Below are 21,341 nucleotides of genomic sequence, written 5' to 3' on the forward strand. Positions count from 1 at the left end.
GAACTCTCCCCCATAATATGTCATTCCCGAAAGAACAACAAGAGCGACCTTAATTTCAAAAGAAAAGAAGGATTTCTTTTTGACATAACAAATCACATACGAGTATGAATTTGAATCCAAAATACTCAATTAGATTAATCACAAGAGAACCCATAATTAATCTAATCTGAAATATACAATCAAATTAACCACAAAAAGTGATAAATTTAATTGGGCATGCTCGACATAAGAGAACTTACGGAGCCTCACAGTATAAACATAAAAATATAGATCAGGGAAGATCAATACTGCGGAATATATAAGAATTCATTATATTTTCCATCACTATTCTCACAATGACGTACAATAGACATAATCCTTGTAAAAAAAGATTTTAACCTATCTTCCATCAATAAATGACATAATAGGCTTAACTTTTGCATTGTCAAAAGTTCATTCATTCTTTTATCAATACATGCATATCAACATATAAAAGACTTAACTTTTGACAAGGTATGGGACAATCGTAGTTCACGGATGCAAACACACATGTCCCATAGTAAATTGCAATATATAAAACCATAAAGATTAATACTGCAAAAATCATCTTCCAAACAATTTTAGAATATAAACCAATAAACCTAAAAATATGAAGATGAAAACGTTGGTCATAGCTATGTGTAATCACAATAATGGATATTCCAAACTCTAGTTTTTCTTCTCAACAAAACAAGAAAATAGAAGATCTACTAGACATAGAGAATCATGAACTGATAAAACGCTAGACCCGGTCAACAACTAGAGATTGAACATGGACGAGCTCCTCAATTGCTTTCTTCAGTTCGTTTTTCAGAAAATCAAGATTCTTTGTTGCAATTTCGAGTTGTTCACGTACGACTTTAAAATCTTGAAGAAGATTTCCTACCAGTTGTGAAGACATCTGAACTGGTAGCTTATTTTCATGGTAAATAGCATGATAGCATGTTATGAAAAAAGGATTCTTGTGAAACTCGATAGTCTTCCCCTTCTTGACTTCATCATCTTTGTTACCTCCATTCATTGTGCACACCAAAAATCGGTAGAACCTTTTGACCTTACAGAACTATGTCTGTATCAAGAGAACACACATAAGTGTGTATAAATAAGTTCCATGGAAAACCCTAGGAAAACTTGTATACGTCCGTGTGGGTCAGATGTTCGTGCACTTGTGGTCACGACCCTAATGTGTGACCAAGTGGACAGAGGCCAAAATAAACAAAGCATGAAATTCGTGTGTCAAGACTAATAGTTGAGAACCAACAATTTGGAGGAAGAACACATAAACAGGGAATTTGTTTTTCAAAGGAGGATGATCAGAAATCTTCAAGAGAAGAACTGGAGCGGAGCTCAACAGATTTTAAGATCATCAACAACAAAGGAAGAAAGAAAGGAAAACATACAACCTTGACAACACTCTCAAGACACACTTCTTGAGGCTATGAGCATCCTTCTTAAACTACAAGAAGAATGCTACATTGGGTAGCGGTCATGTTGTATTTAGATGAGCATTTTGCTCATCAATATTGAATTCTTCTTTTTCTCCTTCAAGAGGATTTACAGAAAAATCACATGACTTACTTGAGGAAGTTTTATCAAGAGAGGAACAAGAAGTACCTGAGCCAGCAACTTTCCTTGTCTTTTTGATGCTCCGTTTGAGTCTGTTTATGCTGATCTTAAGCTCTGAGACTCGATTGTTGATATGAATGAAGTCTGGAGCAGAAGACTTGGATCCACAGTCTTCTTTAGAGAGAGAAAAGGAACTCAAATTTTCTTTTTTTCTCCTATGCCTTTTTCTCTTTTCAGAGTTATTTAAGAAGTCAGTTGCCCTTCTGCCATTGCCGGTATTTTTTGTTTCAAAAACACAATTAAGAAAAGTCTTATCACAGAATTTTTCTTGATTGTCGACAATGCCTTTTACTCCAACAATATGAGAGACAGGTTTAATAAATTATTTTGACATCCATGCAAGAATGTTGTGAAGTTTTTCATTCCTTAAACGAAAACGACATCTTCGCTCAGAATGTCCTTTATTTCCGCAATAATAACAGTTAAAGGAATTATTCTTTACCGTTCTCGTGTGAGTAGATTTAGAAGGAGCAAAATCCTTGTTTCCAGAATCATTACAAGATGCAAAAGATTTCTCGCATGAAGAATTATCATTAGCTTTAACAAAATTGATCTTACTACTTTTTGGAGCGTCTATTCCTTTATAGCCCAGACCACGTGTATCACGATGTTCTTTACATGCTCCAATCATAAAAGATAATTTTTTAGAGCTAGAATTGAATCTACTCAGACTCTCTTCCAGTGACTTCACTTTATCAAGAGCAGCAGCAGCAAGGTCAGTCTCCAAGGATTTTTCTTTGGCGAGAAGACTGAGTTCTTTGTCATAAAAACATTTTTGTTGAGATTCATATCTTGCTTCAGATTCTGCAAGTTTTTCTTTCAACACAAAGAGATTTCGCATAAGATTATCACATTCGGAGCTTTCGAGCATACATCTTCTTCACGATCTTTAACAATAGATTGTAAGGGTTTATATCCACAATCATATCTCTTAAAGAGTTTTTTCAATTTTTTGTTTTCTTGACAAAGAGGAGCCATGTATTTACTCAAGCACGTTGTTAACTTCTTTTCTTTCAACTCACGGTCAAACAGCTTGATATACTGAGAGACTTCCTCATAAAGACTTTGTCCTTCTTCTGAATCACTGTCATCCGAAAGGTCATCCAACTGTTCATCAAGAGATTTCTCCCAGTTAAATGCAGATTCAGACAACCAACAAGTAACAGAGTCTTTCTTAAAAGCTTCAGGACTTTGAAACTCACGAGGGTGACTCTGGGCTGATGTTGCGTTGTCGGAGATATTCTCATTGTTCATAGAGTCAGATCGCTACAAACACAGACTTATAAGGTCTTGAACGTGTTTTCATGCCCTGATACAAATTGAAAAAGCGGGGGGGTACAACAACCTCACCCAATATTTCGATTAGCAATCTGTATGGACAAACTCCAATATATTTTCAAGAGAATCAACTAGACTCAATCTTAATAAAGTATATCAAAGAGTTCTAATATCTCTATTTCACAATGTAATCAGCAAATCGAACAGATAGAAATCCGTGAGCCTGATTATTATGTGAAATAACTTGAACAGTACAAAAGACCAATGTCCAAGCGTCAATCAATGTAAATCAACAACCAAAAGTTGTATATTCTAATTGATTGATCTTAACGCACAACCTGTGATATTTCAATTATATAACAAAATATAATGCGGAAAAGAAATAACACATACACCAGAATTTTGTTAACGAGGAAACCGCAAATGCAGAAAAACCCCAGGACCTAGTCCATATTGAACACACACTGTATTAAGTCGCTACAGAGATTAGACTACTACAAACTAACTTCGGTTTGGACTATAGTTGAACCCCAATCAATCTCACACTGATCCAAGGTACAGTTGTGCTCCTTACGTCTCTGATCCCAGCAGGATACTACGCACTTGATTCCCTTAGTTGATCCCACCCACAACTAAGAGTTGCTACGACCCAAAGTCGAAGACTTTAATAGACAAATCTGTATCTCACAGAAAAGTCTATGATAATAGATAAATCTGTCTCCCACAGAAATACCTACAAGTTTTGTTCCGTCTTTTGATAAATCAAGGTGAACAGGAACCAATTGACAACCCGGACTTATATTACCGAAGAACAACCTAGTATTATCAATCACCTCACAATAATCTTAATCGACGCGGCGAAATAAGATATTGTGGAATCACAAACGATGAGAAGAAGATGTTTGTGACTACTTTTATATCTTGCCTATCGGAGATATTAATCTCAAGCTAATCGTTACGATTGTACTGAACATGATAGAATCAGCAAGATCAGATTACACAACTACAAGAAAGTAGTATCGGTCTGGCTTCACAATTCCAATGAAGTCTTCAAGTCGTTAACCTACAGGGTCTCGATAAGAAACCCAAGGTTAAAGGAGAATTAACTCTAGCTTATACAACTAGTTTCACACAAGAGGTTTGGGGATTAAGTTTCCCAGTTGCTAGATTTCTCCCTTATATAATCTTTCAAATCAGGGTTTGCAATCAATGTTAGCTTAGTAACAAAACATTCAATATTCACCGTTAGATGAAAATCCGATTAGATTCAAGCTAATATCTTTCAACCGTTAGATCGAAAACTTAGCTTGTTACACACAAATGAAATGCACAATTTTAGGTTTGTATAACCGTACCCAAACATGTACATTTGTTGGTTCAACAATAGTTAACCAAATGGTTAGCCATATGTTTCATATCAACCATATTCTTCTTCACCATAACTAATTCAAATGACTCAAATGAACTAGTTAGAGAGTTGTTCAATTGTATAAATCTTATAGAAGTATACAAGACACAATTGAAGCAAAAACGATTTGATTCACTCGAATTGGTTCATGAACTTTATAGCCACGGTTTGCAAAATGCATTCCTTAGTTAATATAAATATAAGTTCACAAAAATCGTCTTTAGATATAACCAACTCAAGTTCGCGGACTTAAATTCCCGGAAGGAGTTCACAAACTCCAGCAGATATTCTCGAGATGAGAACTTCCGCTAGTTCGCGGACTGGGTTCTCGGACTGAGTTCAGCTCTTGTTCCAGTTTTCCTGATCAACAAAGTACGCATACTTTGGTTCAAGGAATAAAGACTTATACATATATGTGTTGCCACACAATGATTATATCCAACAATGGTTATATAATCTAAACTCTCATTTCAATCATTGAAACATTCTTAGAGGACGTTATATAGTTGTTATTCACAAACCATTTTTCGTCAAAGCAATTATTCACAAACCACACAAGCAATTTTCCCGGAAGTTATTGCTTGCCGTAGTGCAAGTTGTGCGAGGCTCGGATAGGCCGGCGTAAAACCTATCTTGGACTCTTAGGAGATATTCTCCAGTCGAATCGATACTTGCTACTGGAAAATACTTTGGATTTGAAACATAACATGACTTTCGTCACTAGGTAAAGATGAACTTGGCCAAAGAGAAAGCTTACCAACACGTATTTCGAGAAATAGATAAGCGAGATAAACTCGGCTGGAAATAACAAATGTGTATAATCAAAGTCTATATAGCAAAATGACTTTTGTCTCAAAATAGGAGATAGAGTAGAGAGACTTTTGAGTGATAGATAAGTTCAAGTATCCACATACCTTTTAGTCGATGAAGTTCCACCAGTTCCTTGAGTAGTTCTTCGTCTTGTATGATGATTTCCATGGAGTTCTTGAGCTCAACTACACTTTATATCCTAGTCCGAGACTTAGCTGTAGTAGACTAGAAATCAAGACTTATAGTTTTGATCACTAACATTGACAAACATGCTTGAGATAGCAACGCATGCGAGTTCGACCGAGCAGTGCTCTAACACAAACCCTAGTTATCCTTCTTAAAACACAAGAATAAATTCTCATAAGAATTTTCCTAAAAAACAAAACAAAGAGACAAATTTGTAAGAAACAGACTTGTAAAGAACATAGAAGATGATTTGCCCTTAGAAGGTATAATCAATCATTTTCGCGCGGATTTACACCAAGAACGGATACCAAAGGCGTATAAAAAGATTTTCTTAACAAAGAAGAAAATACAAAGTCATTAACGACCATGCACCGAAATTTACATAAGAGGATTGTGAACATTCAAGAATCCCAGAGTAACGCGTACTACTGCCCATTCTTGAACTTTCTTCTTTGTGATTCACTAACAACATTCTTAACAAAGCTACAAATGAGCTTAGAAGAGAAGTACTCCAATAATCCAAATGCCCAAATCCAAGATAAGTGGTACAAGTGCGACGAAATGGAGCAAAACACTCAAAAATAATAGACGGGACAAAGACCAATCTTAACTCATCCAAATTCAGGAATTCTCATCACCATTTTGAAGAGAATTCAAATAGGAAGAGAATGAAAAAATAATGAGGTCATTCCAAGTTCGAACGAAGAAGTTACGACCAAAATAAGTTTACCGAATATCAACGTATACAGGCTAGTTTGCAAACGGTGTTCGCAAACGGATTTCGTGACCTGGATCAGTTTGCATACCAGTATGCGAACTGAAATCCCTGGATTTTGATATTAAATGATGGTATGCAGACATGGTATGTGTACCATGAAGGACAAACATCCCGGACTACTATTTTCGACCCTGAACATTTAAGAATCTTAAACACTGTAGATGGGGAAAACCGATTTACTGGTTTTTTAGGGAAGTGAAGAGACGGACGTGTTGTCGAGACTCCTCAACCGAGAAAACTGTTCAACCTCACACATATGCAATGCAAAGGGAGTGCTTAGATTCGAGAGATCGATCTGTAGGACTCCGGCCTAAACCAAGTCAATGGCCGTTCCAGAGTCAATTCGGTCACAAAGAGGGAGATGGGTTGATCTGTAGGAGGGAAGCTGAGAATTATGTGGGATCAATGATGATCAAGGATTGTCGATGTGTTGAAGGTTTCTGCAAAATTGATGAACTACTGAATGTTGAGTTCTGTGAATAAGTTTCGATCGAGTTGTTGTGTGGACGAATGTTGATGTCTTTTGTCCTCGATTTAGGACTTATTTTTATTGCCAGAATGATGAACACACTGATCCCTGTAAGTGTGACGGTTTCTTGAGTGAAAGAGTGAGAAAGTGGAAGATCGTGGTGAAACCAGTTACAGGTCGTGTGGAGACATGGTTAACCGTCCACCCACTACTTTACTAACTCATTCAACCATTTGCACGACTTACTCACATTTCTCATCGTGGATGAATCCACATGTCGTAGGCCGCCAGACCAAAACCCTAATTGATATCCCCCATGTGACGTGATTGATGTCTCACGAATCGTGGAGTCTGCATGACATACGTGTATTTTATTAGTCAGTTGTTGACTGATTAGACAATGAGTCTAGGTTTCGTTGAATTGAGCATGATTGATGAGTGCTCAGTGATTCATGGATCGAACATGTTTGTTGAGACGTATAGTTCTTTGAATGATGTTGACATTGCGCGTATTAGCAAAGATCGTAAATTTGACGACTGAGCATCGATTCAATGAATTACTGAGTATTGATAGTTGGATCAATATTCAAGCAACTGAGCAAGTATTATTAAAGTCGATAAATCACTGAATATTGACAGTTGGATCAATATTCGAGCAACTGAGCACGTGTTGCTCAATTCGGCGATTTACTGATAAATTACTGAATATTGATAATTGGATCAATATTAGAGCAACTAAGTAAGTATTGCTCAATTCGACGAATTATTTATTGACGACGCGACCCAATAAAATATTAATTAAAATATTGGTAGACTACTGAATATTATATAATTAATTCAGATGTTGATTATTGGATCAACATAAATTTATTAGTGTTTGAACTTGCTCAGAATGATGATTTGTGGAGCGTTTGTTCAAAACCCTAATTTTTGATAAATTGTTCGTCAATTGATGAATTGCTGAAAATAGGTCATGAGTGAGGGGGAGACCGACCACATGGGATAATGGACGACCATATGATGCCAAATTTCTAGAGTGAGCATGCACCAGGGTTCTGAGTTGACCAGTTGGTGAAAGAATGATGATTAAATGCCGGTTTCATCATTTATTGAAATAGTGCTCGATTGAGCATTAGGTGATAAAACCTAATTATGGAAAAATGAGGGACCGACCAAGGGGGCATAAGACCGGCCCTTGGTGGTGTGGGACCAGCTGATGGTCGATTGAGCAAATTCCAAGTTGGTTGGAAAGAGTTTGGACCCAATATGAGCAATTGAGCAAATTAGGTCAAAATTATAAGAATGTGTGGGGCCGGATCCTTGCAAGCCTTAGGGCCAGCCTGGGTCGGTCAAGGAAGCATGCCCGTGCCACCATTATGTTTGTGTCTCAATCCTGAGAGTTCCAGTATTTTATGATGTGCGTTCGAGCAATATCTTGGATTTTTAGAAGAGTTTGATGTTTGACTGAAATTCTTGATTTTACTCGAATGAGCAAGTAGAACTTTGCTCGTTTGATCAAAATTTGGAAAATATTAAAATAATGATATTTTAATATTTCGCGTAAGTATCCTAGTCGGTCATGTGACCATTTGGCTTTTTGGCTTTTTCATGGTTTGAGCAATATTTGAGAAAATATGAAGAAACCATGATTTTGCTCAAACTGAGGAGTTTCATGAGATGAGGGAAACAATAATTATGAAATATTAGGGATTGTAAGGTGTGGGACCATCCAGGTAGCCCGGTCCCGCGACACCTTTCCCTAGTTTTTATTATTTTTCATGAAACCGTGAAAATATGGAGAAACCATGAGTTTTGCTCAAACAAGAAAAATTGCTAGAATGAAGGAGTTTTCATGAGTTCATGAAAATAATAAAATAATTTAAAATAAAGGAAAAGGCATGAGGGACCGGCCACGGCGGCATGACCGGCCGGCCGGTGGGCCCGGTCCCCTCGGCACCACTTTTGTTATTTTAGTATTATTTCCTCTCTCCTATTTTGTGTAGGATTCCTCGTTTGTCCATATTTCGAATGCTCGTTCGTGCATTTGGGTGCTCGTTCGTGCATCATTGTGGAATACACTTGCACCATTTTATGGGGCTTACTCAGTGATAGTCTAGATGCCCGATTGTTGAATATTTATTACTAATTCATGAAATTTAGTAGAGAATGATTCATGAAACTAAGTAGTTATTTATTATCAATCTATAAGATCAGCCGTGGATTCGATTATGGATTCGAAATAATAAAATGAGCATTACCGTCTCATAGGTTCATGGATTCGACTACATAATTGAAGTAATAAAATTGTTTATTACCATTCCATGAGATCAGCCGTGGATTCGATCATGAAATCGGAGTAATGAGATTATCTATTACCATTCCATGAGATCAGTCGTGGATTCGATCATGAAATCGGAGTAATGAGATAAAATAGATTATCTTCTAGGAATTCAGTGGTGAATGTCAAGGTAGAATTCATCTATTGCAAAAGGAATATAAGCCAGTTAAAGCGTCATACCCATTCTGAAAGGTGCATAGTCAGGAAACAACGAGTGTTTCCGATGTCCTGAAGGCGTTTTTCCCTCTCAACAATCATGTAAGGTGTTAGAGCATTGCTCGGTCGAACTCGCATGCGTTGCTATCTCAAGCATGTTTGTCAATGTTAGTGATCAAAACTATAAGTCTTGATTTCTAGTCTACTATAGATAAGGTCTCGGACTAGGATAAAAAGTGTAGTTGAGCTCAAGAACTTCATGGAAATCATCATACAAGACGAAGTAATACTCAAGGAACCAGTGGATATTCATCGACTAAAAGGTATGTGGAGACTTGAACTTATCTATCACTCAAAAGTCTATTTATCTCCTATCTTGAGACAAAAGTCGTTTTGCTATATAGACTTAGATTCTACACATTTGCTATTTCGATCCGAGTTTATCTCGCCTATCTATTTCTCAAAATATGTGTTGGTAAGCTTTCGCTTTAGCCAAGTTCATCTTTACCTAGTGACGAAAGTCATGACAAGTTTCAATCACTTTGAAAATTGCTTACTTTGACGAAAAATAGTTTGTCAATAACAACTATAGAATATCAACGTCCTCTAAGAATGTTTCAATGATTGAAATGAGAGTTTAGATAATATAACCATTGGAGGATATAAGCATTATTGCGGAAATATATATATGTATAAGTTCTTATTCCTTGAACCGAAGTTTGCGAACTTTGTTGATCAAGAAAACCAGAATAGTGGCGTGAGCTAAGTCCGCGACCTCAGTCCGCGAACCCATTCCCCAAACTAGCGGAAGTTCTCGACCCGAGAAATTCTGCTGGAGTTTTTGAACTCCGTCCGGGAACCCAGTCCGCGAACTTGAGTAGGTTATATCTAAAAACGATGTTTGTGAACTTATTCTTATATAAACTAAGGAATGCAAATTGCAAACCGTGGATACATAGTTCATGAACCAATTCGAGTGAATCAAATCGTTTTTGCTTCGATTGTGTCTTGTGTAGTTACATAAGATTTCCTTGCAATTGAACAACTCTCTAACTAGTTCATTTGAGTCACTTGAACTAGTTATGGTGAAGAAAAATATGGTTGATATGAAGGTGATCATATGGCTAACCATTTGGTTAACTATTGTTGAACCAACAAATGTACAAGTTTGGGTACGGTTACACAAGCCTAGAAACGTGCATTTCATTTGTGTGTAACAAGCTAGTTTTCGATCTAACGGTTGAAAGATATTAACTTGAATCTAATCAGGTTTTCATCTAACGGTGAATATTGAATGCTTTGTTACCAAGCTAACATTGATTGCAAACCCTGATTTGAAAGACTATATAAGGGAGAACTCTAGCAACTGGGAAACCTAATCCCCATACCTTTTGTGTGATACTAGTTGTGATAAGCTAGAGTCGATTCTCCTTTAACCTTTGGTTTCTTCTTCTAAACCAAGTTAACGACTTAAAGACTTCATTGGGATTGTGAAGCCAGAACGATACTAATTTCTTGTAGTTGTGTGATCTGATCTTGCTGTTTCTATCGTACGAGTACAATTGTAATAATTGTCTTGAGATTGATATCTCCAATAGGCAAGATGAAAAAGAGAGAGTCTAACAACACCACCCAATATTTCTCTTAGCAATTTGTATGGACTAACTCCGAAATACTTTGCTAGAGAATCAACTAGACAGTCATACTCAATCTAGATAAAAGTATCTCAAGGAGTTAATATATTTCTCTTGATTTGATTTATACTCAAGCTAAAATCAATAGCGAGTCTTTATCAAATACAAGGAATAACTTGGACGGTACCAAAGACCAATGTCCAAGGATCAATCAATATCAATCAACAACCAAAGGTTGGATTTCCAATTGATGATCACGAACGTACAACCTGTATTATTTCAATTATATAAAATATAATGCGGAAAAGAAATAACACAGACACCAGAAGTTTTGTTAACGAGGAAATGGCAAATGCAGAAAAACCCCGGGACCTAGTCCAGATTGAATACACACTGTATTAAGCCGCTACAGACAGTAGCCTACTCCAAGCTAACTTCGGACTGGACTATAGTTGAACCCCAATCAGTCTCCCACCGATCCAAGGTACAGTTGTACTCCTACGCCTCTGATCCCAGCAGGATACTGCGCACTTGATTCCCTTAGCTGATCTCACCCACAACCAAGAGTTGCTGCAACCCAAAATCGCAGACTTGATAATAAAAAAATCTGCCTCACACAGAAAAGTCTATCAAAGGATAAATCTGTCTCCCGCAGATAAACCCTAGGTTTTGTTCCGTCTTAAGATATGAAATCAAGGTGAACATGAACCAATTGATAATCCGGTCTTATATTCCCGAAGAACAGCCTAGATTAATCAATCACCTCTCTACAATCCTTCCTGACTACACAGGCGGTTTGTCGAGGAGTCACAAACAGTGAGACGAAGATGTTTGTGAGTTCTTTATCTTGCCTATCGGAGAACTCTCACGATCTCAAGCCAATCAAATATTGTACTCGTACGATAGAAGATGCAAGATCAGATCACACAACTACGATAAAATTAGTATCGGTCTGGCTTCACAATCCCAATGAAGTCTTTAAGTCGTTAACCTGGTTTTAGAGAAGAAAACCAAAGGTTAAAGGAGAATCGACTCTAGCGAGCGAAATAGTATCACACAAACGTGTGGGGATTAGTTTTTCACAATGCTAGATGTCTCCTTTATATAGCCTTCAAATTAGGGTTTTGCCTTAGTTACAAAGCAATCCATATTCACCATTAGATGAAAACCTGATATAAATTCAAGCTAATATTTCTCAACCGTTAGATCGAAAACTTAGCTTGTCACACACACTTGGGTAGACGTTTGCTGGGTTTGTGAAAACCATGCCCAAACGTGTACGCGTATGTTGGTTCAACATAGTAACCCAAAAGGTTAACCATATGAGCATTTCATATTAACCTTGTTCTTCTTCACCATAACTAGTTCAATTGACTCAAATGAACTAGTTAGAGAGTTGTTCAATTGCTATGAGATCTTATGTAACTACACAGGACATAATTGAAACAAAGATGATTCGATTCGATTGAATCGGCTCATGAACTTTATAGCCACGGTTTGCATAAAGCATTCCTTAGTAATTTAAGTTTCATGTTCAGAGCACATCTTTAGATCATAACCTCTTAAGCTCACAAACAAGTTTGTGGACTTAAGATAACCGGTGGAGTTTTCCAAACTCAGCAGAAAATCTCGGCAAAGAGACTTTCGCCAGTTCGCCGACTAGGTTCGCGGACTGAGTTCGCGGACTTACACGCAAACGAGTTTTTGGAAAATCCCAGTAGAAATTCTCGGTACAAGAACTTCCGTCAGTCCGCGGACTAAGTTCGAGGACTGGGTTTGCGGACTTGGCAAAGCCAATTCCTCCGGTTTCTCTCAATCAACAAAGTTCGAAAAATTCGGACTAAGGAATACATGGTTATGTAATCTAAACTCTCATTCCAATCACAGAGACATTCTCAGAGGACGTTATATAGCCGTTATTCACCGACAGTTTCGTGTCAGAGAAACTCTCAAAGTAATTGAAACTTTTCATGACTTTCGTCACTAGGAGAAGATAAACTTGATCAAAGCGAAATGCTTTACCAACACATGATTTAGAGGTATAGATAGGTGAGATATACTCGCTCGAAATATCAAATGTGTATGATCCAGTCTATATAGCATACGACTTTTGTCTCATAAGAAGTAGGAGATAGAAGAGATAGACTTTTGAGTGATAGATAAGTTCAAGTCTCCACATACCTTTTTGTTGATGAAGTTCCACGGTTCCTTGAGTAGATCTTCGTCGTTGTATGATGAATCACCATGAAGTCCTTGAGCTCAACTACACTTTTCTATCCTAGTCCAAGACTTAGCTATGTAGGCTAGAAATCGAGACTTACAGTTTTGATCACTAACATTGACAAACATGCTTGAGATAGCAACGCATGCGAGGTCGACCGAGCTATGCTCTAACAATCTCCCCCTTTGTAAATTTTAGTGACAAAACTATTAATACATATGGAATACAAAAAAGATAAACTTTAGTGGCTCCTATTCCATAGTCTAATCTTCGACGTTCCCTGAAATCTTTGTCCTTCCAAGTACTCCAATGATCCCAAAGGTTGTAAGTTTAGCATCACCGTTGTTGAAAATCCGTAACTATAACAATGAGAGAAATCTAGATTCTCGATCATTATTATAAAGTGTCATAGTATCATTATGTAACATCAAAGTCCAATTGCATCACGACTTTAACAACAATACTATGGTTATATGTATCGCTCCCCCTTAGTCAATACTCCATCTCGATCATGGAAACCACTCCCCCTTACACAATGATCCGAAAACCATATGTATTTGTAGTGTGAACTACATTATTTCTCCCCATTTTTGTCAATAAAATTGGCAAAGGTAAAAGAACGGGATCATAATGAAATTTCCACATGAGACATTTCATAGACTAAAAGAAAAAATATATACCAACTTAATTTAGATGCAATCATAAAGCCGAAGCTAAATGCATTCATCAAGGAGTTTTAAGATACAAGATAACCCCTATAAAATTCCACAGCCGCACACCCCGCAAAATATTACCATTAAGCACAAGTTCAAAAGAACTCTCCCCCATTTGATGTCATTCCCGGAAGAACAACACGAGCGACTTTAATTTCGAAAGAAAAGAAGAATTTTTAAATTGGACACCAAAAACCACAAAAATGATTTTCTATATCCAAAACTCAACCAAATTAATCACAAGAAAACCCATGATTAATTTAATTGGAATACGCAACTAAATCAAACCACAAAAGTGATCAATTTAATTGAAGGTGCTCAACATAAGTAAACTTACGGAGCTACGACTAAGGTAATCATACGAAGACGACTAACTTAATCGTTCACATACTCAACATAAGGAAAAACCTTACGGAATATACGACTACATCAACCAATAGAACATGATTAGTATAGCCGTTCATATACTCAACACAAGAAATTGTGGAATATATGAAAACTCAACTTGACTAATTACAAGAGAACTTATAATTAATCTAATTGGAATACAAACAACCAAACTAATCACAAAAGTAATCAATTTAATTGTCAAAGTATTTGCTCGACAAAAGAAGACTTTCGGAGCAAATAACTAAATAACCAACCAAGATGATTAATTTAGTTCATAATGCTCAACATATAGCATCTTATGGAACAACCAACAAAGCCAATAAGAAAAATCGACTTAGTTGTATCGTGCTCAACATAAGACACACAATGGAGCCTTCACGGTAAAACATAACAAAATGGATCAATGAAGATCAATACCGTGGATAACATACAAGGATCTATTCTATTTTCCATCATAACGACATAATAGACTTTATCCTTGTCAAACAAAAGATTTTATCCTATTTTCCATCAAATACATGACTGCATAGGCATAACTTTTGTAATTGTCAAAAGTCCATTCGTCCTTTCATTAATACGAATACCAATTCATGAACGACTTTACTTTTGACAGCATATGGGACCTTCAAGTTCACGGACGCAAACAATACATATCCCATAATCAAATTGCAATATCACAAAATCATAACGATCAATACTGCAATAACATCATCCTCCAAATATTTTTAGAATTTAAAAACCAAAAACCTAAAAAATAACATAAGAAGATGAAAACAAAAATAGCTATGTGTAGTCACAATCATCGCTATTGAAAGCACTTATTCTTCCAACTAATCCAAAAAGAAGATATACTAGGCAACAATTCCTTTGAGAAATTCTTTATCATTCCCGAACTCCTTGTTATCGACAACCATCGGGACATAAGGTTCACGGAGATAAGTGTCAATACCCACGAACTGTCTTGGCTGAAGAGGTCGAATTAGGGTCCTCTGAATTTCCAAAGATTTAGACACGAACGTCTTTATTTCATAAATCTCCCTTCTTATTTCCTTTAACTCATCAAGAACATCGGAAAACTTCTGAGAGTTAGAAGGAAAACCCTGGGTTTTCTTGTATTCCTTCTTTTTCTTTTCAGGGACTTAGAGACAGGAGATTTTTCTTTTTCCTTGATTGAAGACTTAACAATCATGTTGACATCCTTTCCATCTGACGACATAGTGCTTTGAGAACAGTTATAAACAACTGGATTTGTGTGATTGAATCACTTAACTCAACAAGCAGTCTTATATAGGATGTCAAGAGGAAAAAGGAATGTAGGGTTCGAAACCTATTGACAGGTTCGTATACGCCCAACTCTAAAACCCTATAAAGAGTAGAATTGTCGATAATAACCCTTTTTTTATTTGATAGAAAAAAAAAAACAAAACTAAGAAAAGAAGGAAAAACTCTTCTGAAGCCTGGATCAGCACTCAATCTTGTCTCTTTTCGAACAGGCACATGAGACAAGATTTTCCCAACAACACAATCAAGTTGTGTTGCGATGAACAACGATTTGTCCATCTTTTTCCTCATGGGAGGAATCCTTGATCTTTGTCTATCAAAACGATTTGACCATATTTTCTTTTCAAATGGTCTTATTCTATCCTTGGAAACCAACTTCTTAGACGATAAGATCCTACATACCTCGGCGGTCTTCTGAGCAAGTTTCAGCTTCCTTGCTAATCGATCTGCTCTTCGTTGAAGTTTGCTGGCGTGCCTTATTTGGTGCTTGTATTTGTAACACCTTGATAGTTCGTGTCCCTTCATCGAACAAAACGAGCACGTCAAACTTGGATAGTATTCAGGCATCTGAGATGTGCAAGCAGACAGACATACAGTTGATCCTGAAACATCACTGACAGGGTTTCCAGTTATCGGATTCAAAGAATCTTCCAGCTTGATTGGGTTTTCTTCTCCGAACCCATTGAGGTTGATATATGTATTGCTACAAGTATCAAAATCGATGTTTTCACAAAGAAGCCCTACACTTGATTTCCTATCTTCATCGGAATCATAGGTTTCAGACATTTCATCAAGTGTTACGACCTTTGTTCCCAGTGTATTTTCTACGATTTGGGCATTCGTTAGCAAAATGGCCAAAACCCTTACACTTAAAGCACTGAGGCATGTCCTCGTCATCAGCCTCGTCAGCATCCCTGTTTTTAGGAGGTACGCGACCGTGAGGTTTGTCTGATGACTTAGGTTTGTCTCTTGAAAACCGTTTACTTCTCTTCAACAGAAGATCCCTAAACTGTCTTGTGATCAAGGAGACTGATTTGTCAAGATCTTCATCCGAAAAATCATCCTAGACTGATCATCCTCAGAGACATGAACACTCTTACCTTTGACCAGTAATTTAGTGTTCTTCTATGCTTTAAAGGCAATATCCTTACCGACTTTGGATGTATGCTCATGGTCAAAGATCTTAAGCTTTCCAACCAAGGTGTTTCTGGAAAGATTATCGAGGTTATTCCCCTCAACGATGGCATGCGTCTTAGACTCGTATCTAGATGGCAGCGATCTGAGAATTTTCATCACAATGTCCTTTTCAGGAATAGTCTTACCCAATGCAAAAGATTCATTAATAATTTCAGACACTTTGTGATTAAACTCATCAAATGTTTCTTCATCTGCCATACGGAGGTTCTCCCAATCAGAATTAAGGTTTTGAAGCCTAGCATCCTTTTCACTGGAGTTGCCTACAAATACGGTTTCTAAGATATCCCAAGCATGTTTAGATCTAGTGCAGTTTTGTCACATGATGCTGAAGATTTGGGGTAATGGCATGTATGATAGCATTCAAACCGTCGGAATTTTGCTTTGCAGCAGTTATCTCAACAATGGTGTATTCACCAATAAGTTTGGGAACATTCACATCACCCACTGCCACAACGGGAGAATCATAGCCATTAACCACATATACCCATGATTGAAAATCACGCGATTGAAGAAAAGCTCGCATATCAATTTTCCACCATAAGTAATTGGAGCCATCGAAGACTGGTGGTACGTTAATAGAGATAGGACCTCTTTCCATAGATTCATATCGCTACAAACAAGGACTTGTTAGGTCTTAAACGTGTTTTCCTGCTCTGATACCAATTGAAAAAGCGGGGGTCTAACAACACTACCCAATATTTCACTTAGCAATCTGTATGGACTAACTCTGAAATACTTTGCTAGAGAATCAACTAGACAGTCAGACTCAATCTAGATAAAAGTATCTCAAGGAGTTAATATCTCTCTCTTGATTTGATTTTCACTCAAGCTAAAAACAATAGCGAGTTGTTATCGAATACAAGGAATAACTTGGACGGTACCAAAGACCAATGTCCAAGGATCAATCAATATCAATCAACAACCAAAGGTTGGATTTCCAATTGATGATCACGAACGCACAACCTGTATTATTTCAATTATATAAAATATAATGCGGAAAAGAAATAACACAGACACCAGAAGTTTTGTTAACGAGGAAATAGCAAATGCAGAAAAACCCCGGGACCTAGTCCAGATTGAATACACACTGTATTAAGCCGCTACAGACACTAGCCTACTCCAAGCTAACTTCGGACTGGACTAGAGTTGAACCCCAATCAGTCTCCCACCGATCCAAGGTACAGTTGTACTCCTACGCCTCTGATCCCAGCAGGATACTGCGCACTTGATTCCCTTAGCTGATCTCACCCACAACCAAGAATTGCTGCAACCCAAAATCGCAGACTTGATAATAAACAAATCTGTCTCACACAGAAAAGTCTATCAAAGGATAAATCTGTCTCCCACAGATAAACCCTAGGTTTTGTTCCGTCTTAAGATATGAAATCAAGGTGAACAGGAACCAATTGATAATCCAGTCTTATATTCCCGAATAACATCCTAGATTAATCAATCACCTCTCTACAATCCTTCCTGACTACACAGGCGGTTTGTCGAGGAATCACAAACAGTAAGACGAAGATGTTTGTGACTTCTTTATCTTGCCTATCGGAGAACTCTCACGATCTCAAGCCAATCAATGATTGTACTCGTACGATAGAAGATGCAAGATCAGATCACACAACTATGATAAAAGTAGTATCGGTCTGTCTTCACAATCCCAACGAAGTCTTTAAGTCGTTAACCTGGTTTTAGAGAAGAAAACCAAAGGTTAAAGGAGAATCGACTCTAGCGAGCGCACTAGTATCACACAGACGTATAGGGATTAGTTTTGCACGATGCTAGATGTCTCCTTTATATAGCCTTCAAATCAGGGTTTTGCCTTAGTTACAAAGCAATCCATATTCACCGTTAGATGAAAACCTGATTTAGATTCAAGATAATATTTCTCAACCGTTAGATCGAAAACTTATCTTGTCACACACACTTGGGTAGACGTTTGCTGGGTTTGTGAAAACCATGCCCAAACGTGTACGTGTATGTTGGTTCAACATAGTAACCCAAAAGGTTAACCATATGAGCATTTCATATCAACCTTGTTCTTCTTCACCATAACTAGTTCAATTGACTCAAATGAACTAGTTAGAGAGTTGTTCAACTGCTATGAGATCTTATGTAACTACACAAGACACAATTGAAACAAAGATGATTCGATTCGATTGAATCGGCTGATGAACTTTATAGCCACGGTTTGCATAAAGCATTCCTTAGTAATTTAAGTTTCATGTACAGAGCACATCTTTAGATCATAACCTCTTAAGCTCACAAACAAGTTCGCGGACTTAAGACAACCGGTGGAGTTTTCCAAACTCAACAGAAAATCTCGGCAAAGTGACTTTCGCCAGTTTGCGGACTAGGTTCGCGGACTTACACGCAAATGAGTTTTTGGAAAATCCCAGCAGAAATTCTCGGTACAAGAACTTCCGTCAGTTCGCGGACTGAGTTTGCGTACTTACACGCAAACGAGTTTTTGGTAAATCCCAACAGAAATTCGCGGTACAAGAACTTCTGTCAGTTCGCGGACTGAGTTCGCGGACTTGGCAAAGACAATTCCTCCGGTTTCTCTCAATTAACAAAGTTCGAAAACTTCGGATTGAGGACTACATGGTTATGTAATCTAAACTCTCATTCCAATCATTGAGACATTCTCAGAGGACGTTATATAGCCGTTATTCACAGACCGTTTCGCGTCAGAGCAATTCTCAAAGTAATTGAAACTTTTCATGACTTTCATCACTAGGTGAAGATAAACTTGATCAAAGCAAACGCTTTACCAACACATGATTTCGAGATATAGATATGCGAGATCTACTCGGCTCGAAATATCAAATGTGTATGATCCAGTTTATATAGCATACGACTTTTGTCTCATAAGAAGTAGGAGATAGAAGAGATAGACTTTTGAGTGATAGATAAGTTCAAGTCTCCACATACTTTTTTGTTGATGAAGTTCCACGGTTCCTTGAGTAGATCTTCGTCGCTGTATGATGAATCGCCATGAAGTCCTTGAGCTCAACTACACTTTTCGATCCTAGTCCGAGACTAAGCTATGTAGGCTAGAAATCAAGACTTATAGTTTTGATCACTAACATTGACAAACATGCTTGAGATAGCAACGTATGCGAGGTTGACCGAGCTATGCTCTGACACAAGATATAAAAGTAATCACAAATGAAAAAGCGGGGGTCTAACAACACCGCCCAATATTTCGCTTAGCAATCTGTATGGACTAACTCCGAAATACTTTGCTATAGAATCAACTAGACAGTCAGACTCAATCTAGATAAAAGTATCTCAAGGAGTTAATATCTCTCTCTTGATTTGAATTTCACTCAAGCTAAAAACAATAGTGAGTCTTTATCGAATACAAGGAATACTTGGACGGTACCAAAAACCAATGTCTAAGGATCAATCAATACCAATCAACAATCAAAGGTTGGTTTTCCAATTGATGATCACAAACGCACAACCTGTATTATTTCAATTATGTAAAATATAATGCGGAAAAGAAATAACACAGACACCAGAAGTTTTGTTAACGAGGAAACCGCAAATGCAGAAAAACCCCGGGACCTAGTCCAGATTGAATACACACTGTATTAAGCCGATACATACACTAGACTACTCTAAGATAACTTCGGACTGGACTATAGTTGAATCCCAATCAGTCTCCCACCGATCCAAGGTATAGTTGTACTCCTACGCCTCTGATCCCAGCTGGATACTGCGCACTTGATTCCCTTAGATGATCTCACCCACAACCTAGAGTTGCTGCAACCCAAAATCGCAGACTTGATAATAAATAAATCTGTCTCACACAGAAAAGTCTATCAAAGGATAAATCTGTCTCCCACAGATAAACCCTAGGATTTGTTCCGTCTTAAGATATGAAATCAAGGTGAACAGGAACCAATTGATAATCCAGTCTTATATTCCCGAATAACATCCTAGATTAATCAATCACCTCTCTACAATCCTTCCTGACTACATAGGCGGTTTGTCGAGGAATCACAAACAGTGAGACGAAGATGTTTGTGACTTATTTATCTTGCCCATCGGAGAACTCTCACGATCTCAAGCCAATCAAAGATTGTACTCGTACGATAGAAGATGCAATATCAGACCACACAACTATGATAAAAGTAGTATCGGTCTGGCTTCACAATCCCAACGAAGTCTTTAAGTCGTTAACCTGGTTTTAGAGAAGAAAACCAAAGGTTAAAGGAGAATCGACTCTAGCGAGCGCACTAGTATCACACAGACGTATAGGGATTAGTTTTTCACGATGCTAGATGTCTCCTTTATATAGCCTTCAAATCAGGGTTTTGCCTTAGTTACAAAGGAGTCCATATTCACCGTTAGATGAAAACCTGATTTAGATTCAAGTTAATATTTCTCAACCGTTAGTTCGAAAACTTAGCTTGTCACACACACTTGGGTAGACATTTACTGGGTTCGTGAAAGCCATGCCCAAACGTGTACGTGTATGTTGGTTCAACATAGTAACCAAAAAGGTTAACCATATGAGCATTTCATATTAACCTTGTTCTTCTTAACTATAACTAGTTCAATTGACTCAAATGAACTAGTTAGAGAGTTGTTCAATTGCTATGAGATCTTATGTAACTACACAAGACACAATTGAAACAAAGATGATTCGATTCGATTGAATCGGCTCATGAACTTTATAGCCACGGTTTGCATAAAGCATTCCTTAGTAATTTAAGTTTCATGTACAGAGCAAATATTTAGATCATAACCTCTTAAGCTCACAAACAAATTCGCGTACTTAAGACAAACGGTGGAGTTTTCCAAACTCAGCAGAAAATCTCGGCAAA

This window comes from Papaver somniferum, chromosome 5, assembly GCF_003573695.1.
Source record: "Papaver somniferum cultivar HN1 chromosome 5, ASM357369v1, whole genome shotgun sequence".
In the NCBI taxonomy this organism is placed as follows: domain Eukaryota; kingdom Viridiplantae; phylum Streptophyta; class Magnoliopsida; order Ranunculales; family Papaveraceae; genus Papaver; species Papaver somniferum.